General features: G+C 32.8%; 1 non-coding gene across 1 annotated transcript; it reads left to right on the forward strand.

The window, feature by feature from the left end:
• The first annotated feature begins 6,320 nt into the window (after positions 1 to 6,320).
• TRNAA-CGC (transfer RNA alanine (anticodon CGC)) lies at positions 6,321 to 6,393 on the forward strand. Its single transcript has one exon. It is a non-coding gene; the product is annotated as a tRNA-Ala (tRNA).
• The last annotated feature ends 1,703 nt before the right edge of the window (positions 6,394 to 8,096 follow it).

An 8,096-nucleotide genomic window follows, 5' to 3' on the forward strand; every position in this document is an offset into this window, starting at 1 on the left:
ACTTCCAAGCACTTGGTCGCGTATCGACTCGGCGAGTCTGCTTGAGACTCGTCGAGTCAAGTCGAGAAATTCTGGAATCAGGAGGGACTCGAGGCAGAGAAAGTTATATTCAACAAATAGGTCAACATGGACTGTTGACCATAGACCAGTGACTTGACTTGACTGTGGGATGTCTTGTACCTCCCAAGGGCATTTTGGTAATTTGAGTGATTATTGTGTGGACCACTTATGGGTACAGGAGAGGTGGTTGGAGCTATATCTGGAGGTGTGGACAGTATCATTTCGAGCAGTAGCAAGGTGAGTTATCCTCACTATATCAATAACGTCTAAGGCACCAAGGTCGGCCCTTTAGTTGTTATCTTGGTTATAGTATGTTACATGTGGTTATGACCTGTTAGATCGGTATCAGGATAGACAGTATGTTGTTATGCTCTTATGATCCGTTAGGATTGGTATGTTAGTGACCTGGTTAGGTCGGTGCTCTAGTTATGAGAGATTGCTATGATCGATGATCTGTGAGATAGTTATATCTGATATATGTATATGCCAGTATATGTTAGTTATGTGCATATGGTTATTTGCTTGATGTTTGGGTTGAGGGGGTCCTGCTTTGTGCTGAAGACCAACACACCCTATGAGCGGTCTGGATAGACTGTAGGCCCGTATGGCGGTCCAGTCATATCAAAGGCTCGGGATAGATCCAGATAGACTGAAGGCCCTGTAGGGCGGTCCAGTCAGGCCGAAGGACCAGTATGCATGTTGTTGATTATCTGTTATTGATATGGTATTATCGGTGTGGTATTGGTATTTTGGGGGTAGCTCACTAAGCCTTCGGGCTTACAGATTCAGTTTATTGTTTCAGGTACTTCCAGAGATCATGGCAAAGCGAAGGCTTGACCGTACCGCTCCTCATCCATATGATTATATTTTTGGGACACTCTGATAAATAATATTTTGAAAACATTTTATAAAACACTATTGGGTTTCATGGTTGAAAAAGTTTAAATTTGGCTTAAAATTTTTGGATGTTAGCACCAATAACAAAATTTAGGTCCCAAAATTATGACCAAAAATCAAATCGCTTGTTAATTTGGGGTGAGAGGATACTATGTTTTGACTATTGACACTTTGGTTTGACATGAGATATTATTATGAATGTTTTTATACTATTGGTTTTAAGTAATAACTTAATTAAAATGAAATTTTTGGTCTTAAATTTTGGGATGTTACACGCTCCATTGAATTATGATTAATATTAAGCTATCCTTTGACACGCAGTGTCGGTTCAGATTAGTGTGCTGGTTAACCACACACGCTCCACTAACGACTTAACAAGGTGCAAAGTGCAATTTCATGGGTTAGCACCAAATTCACATTTTTCCTAAAGTAACTAAGATTGAGAATTTAATAAAATTTTAGTTTATTTATAATTTTCATTATACTTTTAATGAGAATTAATGTTCTATCAAACCCGTTCGGCTAACGACCACCCACCAGTCAAGGAAGCGGTGGGTGAGAGTGGACACCCATTAAACTGTCATTTCATAGGCAGTAGCCTTATACCCCCCTTATAGATCGGCTTCGTGAATGAGGTCTACTAACGGTAAGACTGACTTTGTTCTTATATATATATATATATATATATATATATATATATATATATATATATATATATAATAGTATATATATATATAATAGTATAAGGCTGAATTTTAAACTTTAAAATTCTAAGGTTTAGAACTAAGTGTTTCAAAGTGAGACCTCGTATTTACAAATTCCAAAACTTGAGGACAAGTTTTGAACTATTCAAAAACTTTTGGTATCCATAACTTATGAGTTTAATATAGGTTTTATGAAAAGACTCTTGGCATTCCATAACTTGAAGACAAGTTATGGAGTTCATAAAAGCATTTATGTAAAACACGGTTCAAGTTCCATAACTTGAGGACAAGTTATGGAAGAGTTAAAACCATTTTATGATGACATTTAAAATGAGACATTTCACTTTCCATAACTTGAGGACAAGTTATGGATTTCATAAAAAAACAATTAGATCAAAAATTCCAACTAACAAAGTCAAACAATTTCCCTATGATCTAATTAAACTCATATGTTAAGATAATTCATATCGAACAAGTTTCAAGAAATTAGGCTAATCATATAAACTAATACAAATCATGAAACTTTGACAATTATCTATTATTTGAATGAGAATCATCATTACCATATCAACAAAATCAGATTTTATGAAGTAAAATATTTTGTGGTAATGATTCTAATCAAAAACAGGCCAAAAAACTCAAAAAACTGCTGTCTGGACAGCCAACTTGTCAATCCCCATACTGGACTCGACGTGTCCAAGACAAAATTCATCTTACTCGTCGAGTCCAAGCATGGACTCGTCGAGTAGGGCAGTCAGACAGGTTTTTTCAACTTTAAAAATAAACACATTGCATCAAATATAAAAGAAAACAACTCATGGCTCTAATACCACTGCTGGGTTTTGGTATACTACAACATCCTATGGTGCGCATACAACCCTAAAAGCTTTGGATCTATGTTTTCTCTAATTATACATGCAATATTGTTTCCAGGGCTTTAAGCCTACAACTAGCATGTAAATGATATAAGCAACATAAAAATGAGTTATAGAATTACCTCTTTGTTGTAGCTTGTAGAACTACTTGAGTTTGGCCTTTAAGAACTTAGTGCCCAAGTGTTACATCTCAAATGGAATCACAACACACCTAAGACAAATGATGACTTTTGAGAGGATATCTTAACACCGAATCGGCTCAATGATTCTCCAAGAATACTAGTGTGTCATTTTGGATGCTAAGGGCTTCTTATTTAGTATGGCAAGATTATGGTTACACCATGTAAACCTTAATGGTCATGACCTTTCATATTCCTTAGGCTCCATGAGTTTAAACCCCCATGGATCACCCATGGGTTGTAACATCGGTTTAGCCCAACCTAAAAAATCATGGATTATTGGCCCACACTATAAGAATGAATGATTTACTAATCAACCCCTTATATTTAATTAGTCTCTTTTGATCACAAAATTAATTCCAAATTAATTCTTGATCAATACTAATTAAATAATATGATTTCATATCAATACATTAGAACTTATAATATATTAATAAATCATAAATAACCTCTTCTCAAAAGTTCATCCTATCAAATTGTCCTGGTGATATTCAACCCCAATGGATCATGCTACTCTCGGTCAAGTACATACCAATTATAGTTATGAGCTTAGACACATAATCCAACAGTAACATCATTCCGAAATATTTCATCGGGTTCCAGACCATGTTCTTCGTGTTCTGGACTTACAGTACCATTCTTGAATCCCTACAAAACCTACTTCCAGACTAATATTACCGATCTGAAACACACTACAATATACTTACATGAGATTCATACACGTACATCGAGAAAAACATAAAAAAGGATAATTTGGATTCAATCATAGTATTCTGGAGTCGTTCCTCGTATTCCGAACCATTCCGGAATACGTAAATCCGTTTATAAAATCAAATGCAAAGTAACTTAAAGAGTAGAACTTACTTGACGAATCCATGCTAAAAATTAGGTCCGAAATGCGGATAGAACGTGCTTCAGATTTGAAAATTACAGAACACGTATTCCGGATTTTTATATATGAGACTCATATATATACCATTGGGCTACAATATTAGATTCGGATCCGTTTTTCATGTCCGAAATAACCCATTTCTGGACCAAATGGTTACCTTAAAAAAATGGTTATTATTATTGAAACACCATTAAAAAGTGATTAGATTACTTAATTTTCCTAAAACATAATTTGATGTGAAAATCAAAATTTTATGATAATACAGTGATTTTCTTGCTATTTGTCCAATTAAAAATTGTTGTTAATAATTGTGAATTTTAAAAAGAAGGCATTTTAGTTTCTATTAGCTGGTCAGCGAGGGAGGTAAATAACCCTTTAAAATATCTGTCCTTAAACAAATTTTTTGAAAATTTAATTCTGATTATGCAAAAAGCCATTGTGAACTTCAAAATAATTTTGAATTCAATAGTATGGAATTTTTTGTTAAGTTTTTTTTTCTGATTTTTATACCAATTTTATGAATTTAATATAGATTTTGAGCTGCTTTCTTCAAATTTGATGAATCGAACACCTAAATCATGAAGATATGTGCGAAACGATCCATCAAATAGAAACGAGATTCACATGAACAAGTTTTATACTAACATATAACACAATAAACACAAACATATACCATCAATATACAATTATACATGAGCAAGGAGGTAGACACTAGACAGTAATTAAGTTTCGCTAGCAAGGTGCGAAACGATCCATCAGCCAAAACACCGTCTCTTCTGATAACGAATCCTCCGTCGCCGGCGATTTCAACAACACTGAAGCAGGTTTTCCCGCCTCAACCAGAGTAAATCCTGATTCCTCTTGTTCTTCGATTCGATCATCAGATTCATTTTGAGATGTTTTAGATCTGATGAAGAAACTATGCTGCTGCTGCTGCTGTTGATGATTTTTCTTCAACCGGATCTTATCGGTAAGCTTCGTCAACTCTCCCATCCATAGATTCACCGCCGTCGACATTTTTGCTTTTTCTCTGGGATTTTTTTTTTCAAAAATATCTTGATTTTCTTACACGTAAGGTATGATGGATGAATAGAAAAAAGGGAATCTATTTATAAAAAGATTAATGGAGAAGAGAAGATATTTCATCGGAGGGAAGGACCCTACGATCATGCCACCCGACGGTCTAGGAAGCGTGTTAGACAGGGACGGTGGCGGTGGTGGCCCATGTTTACGTAGGCGGCCGTAAAATAATGAATAATTTGCAATGCTGACTCTTAATCTGATCCTTATTTCTCCATGATTATCGCATGAATTATTTGTTCTTCTAATTTTATTTTATCTTGAAAAATTGACGATTTAGGTAGGCAATCATCGTCACGATGATCGTTCTTTTTTTTTTTTCTCTTTATGTTTTAGATCTTTTCTATTAAATTATTATGGTTTGCATCTACAAGTATGATACTGTTTAAGAAGTTAAAGTTATTCAACTATCCATGTCGACAATAACATCTTAGTACACACTAACAAGATACTATAAAAACAAAGGATTAGAAGTTCATACAAGGCTATTTAAGCCACTAATGACTTTAATCAACATCAAGTTATAATGAATATGTACAAATGAGACATTGTGAGTAAATTACTAAATTTGGAGTTTAGTTCATTTTGGTATGATATTTCTATCCCGATTCTATCTTATGATTACTATCATGCAAAACATAAAATATCATAGGCAGGATTCCAATCATGACAATCTTGATGCAAACCACTCAAGTTTTCACTGGTTAATTCAATCTGAAGTTTGATTCATGGGACTTTGAGAATACAAGATTAGTTTGATTCATGGGATTTTGAGAATACAAGATTGTCTGAGTTCTTATCAAACTTCTCAAACCATATGCATGTGATATGTGTATATTAATAATTTTGGGTTATGTTCTCAAATAATAATTTTGGGTTATGTTATCACCGAATATATAATATAACTGATTAGTATTTTAGAGATGCATGAGGGTGTCACATTTTATTTAAGAGATTAATTCAAACTTCAATAGAGCCTCAGTCCATGTTTAAGAAGCGGAATTAGACTCCTGGTAGCAACGCTAAGCACCAAAGCGCAGCCTCACCTCCGGTGTTCATATTGACAATAATGTTAAGCACCAATACAATTCATTGCGACTGTTCGCATTGATTCGCATCCAGTTGCAACCTGGATCCCTTTCGCACTCAAAATCTTATTCGCAATCAGGACCCAGACCCGGCTTGGAACTTAGACCAACTTCAGAATAGGAACTCATCTCGGACCGTAGCTCAGATTCGTATCACCTACTATCCAAGTGAGATTTTGATTTACGTTTCATCATGTATCCTATTTGTGGATTAAAAATGGAGAACGTGTAGCATGTTATCTTTAGATGTGGTATTTAGATGAAACATCTCTTTATATTAGATCGACATTCTTTACTTATTTTAAACAACACACATATCTTTTAAAAAAATATGTCCTTGTTTTTGTTTTGAAGTTTTCAACTATTTGGATTATCAATAAGTTTTATTGTTAAAGTCTCTTAACTTACATTTTCAACAACACCAAACACCACCATTGTTTCTTAAAAACACAATTGACAATTTGAGATCCGTTTGTTTCGTGGACCAATATTATGGGTAGAAACTTAAAGATAATATCTTAGTAATTATTTACCTAAACAAAAATGGGGGTGTAGCTCATATGGTAGAGCGCTCGCTTCGCATGCGAGAGGCACGGGGTTCGATTCCCCGCACCTCCATTTTTATCCCTAATTTTTCACTTTCTAGCACCAAATATATCACTCGTAATCCATAACGAGTTTATTTTTTCCTTAAATTTCCTATTGCTTTGATGATTAAATTAAAATTTTTAACAAAAGTGATTATATCTTTTGGGCCATTAGCTCATTTATAAAAAATAATAATACAATTCGTCGTTATACTAAAAGTTGGTCAAAATGTACAAGTGAGAAAGCAGATGTATAAATAATAGGTGCAAATGGTGAGAAAGGAAAGACCAATCGGTTGGCTTTTTGTGATCCACTTGGGCTCGAACCACGAACGTAAACGTAACCCCTGGTGTGGTCCATTTGGACTCGAGACGAACCTAAACCTAACCCTTGGTGTCGTTATTCGTCCACTTGTCTACTGTGTATACCTTATTTTTTGTTTTTGGGTTTAATGATAATATAATATAAAAAAAAAAAAAAAAAAAAAAAAAAAACGTGATTATCATTATTATATGTTTTTCGGCTCCAATGATTCTTCAATCACAAATTTATATTTTCAAAATCATATCCGTTGTATATTTATTTTCAACATTCAATGCATAAACTATCAAAGATTAAAAAGCTAATATTGTTTTAATATATTGGTCACAAACTTATACTCTTAAGGTATCGGACGTATCAAGTGCACATTTTCTTTCGATTTTGAATGTCAATATTCCTTTTTACAAAAAAAAAATTATTCTTATTTTGTTTAATATTATATACTTTTGATTAAAATTAAATATATTTTGAAAGAACTGACAGTAATATTTTTTAGGTTATTGTTAGAAAATTTTTATTATTCTGTCTTAGTTTATGGGAATGTCTCAACTATTATTTTTGAACAGAAATATCTTGATTATCTAATCTTACATGATAATCTGTCATTTACGGTTAAAAAACAAAATATGGATTTTCCGTTAATTTGCGCAAAATATTAGATAATCAATATTTTTTTTTTAAAATAACACCTTGTTTCTGAGTTTTATAAAAATAATAATAATAAAAGAATGGGGAAAATATAAGGAGAGAAAAGAAAAGAAGGGGAAGGAGAAGAAAAATATATTTTGTTTTGTAAGTTGAAGAGAATTGAAAAATAAAATCATTATTTCTTTTCAAATCGTTCCAAAATAGAAAGAAACATTTTATTTTCTTTCGATTCTTTTCATTAAAAAAATATTTCTTTTCATTTTCATCCATTTTTTTCATTCCGCTTGTTGAACTCACGAATAATGTAAAAATTGGAAATTTTCTATAAACTATAACAAAATAATAAAACTTTTGTATGTGTATAAAAAAATTTATAATACAGTCCCATTCCCATTTTGATATTTAAAAAGGAGTGAGATATTTCTTAAAAGGGAATATAATATAAATATCTTGAGAGAGATGTCGATTCTAATTTAAATCAAAAAAAGTATGTATGATTGTTTGGAGTGAAAAAACAAAATTAGGGTGGAAGATCTTCCATTCTAGTGTCCAAATTAGTCCAATTGTGGGTCGGCAAAATTTAAGATTTATGGGCCTACGTGGAGATAACATTTTATATAAAACTCATAAATTATCAGAACAAATGAATTTAGGGCTTGTTTGAGACACGGAGTATTTAAAAGTTTTAATTTTTACCGTTTAACAAAACGTTCCGTTTTGAATAAAAGTCACGTTTGGCGCTATAATTTCTAACATTTAGTTTA

Source organism: Lactuca sativa, chromosome 9 (assembly GCF_002870075.4).
Source record: "Lactuca sativa cultivar Salinas chromosome 9, Lsat_Salinas_v11, whole genome shotgun sequence".
Taxonomy (NCBI): Eukaryota; Viridiplantae; Streptophyta; class Magnoliopsida; order Asterales; family Asteraceae; genus Lactuca; species Lactuca sativa.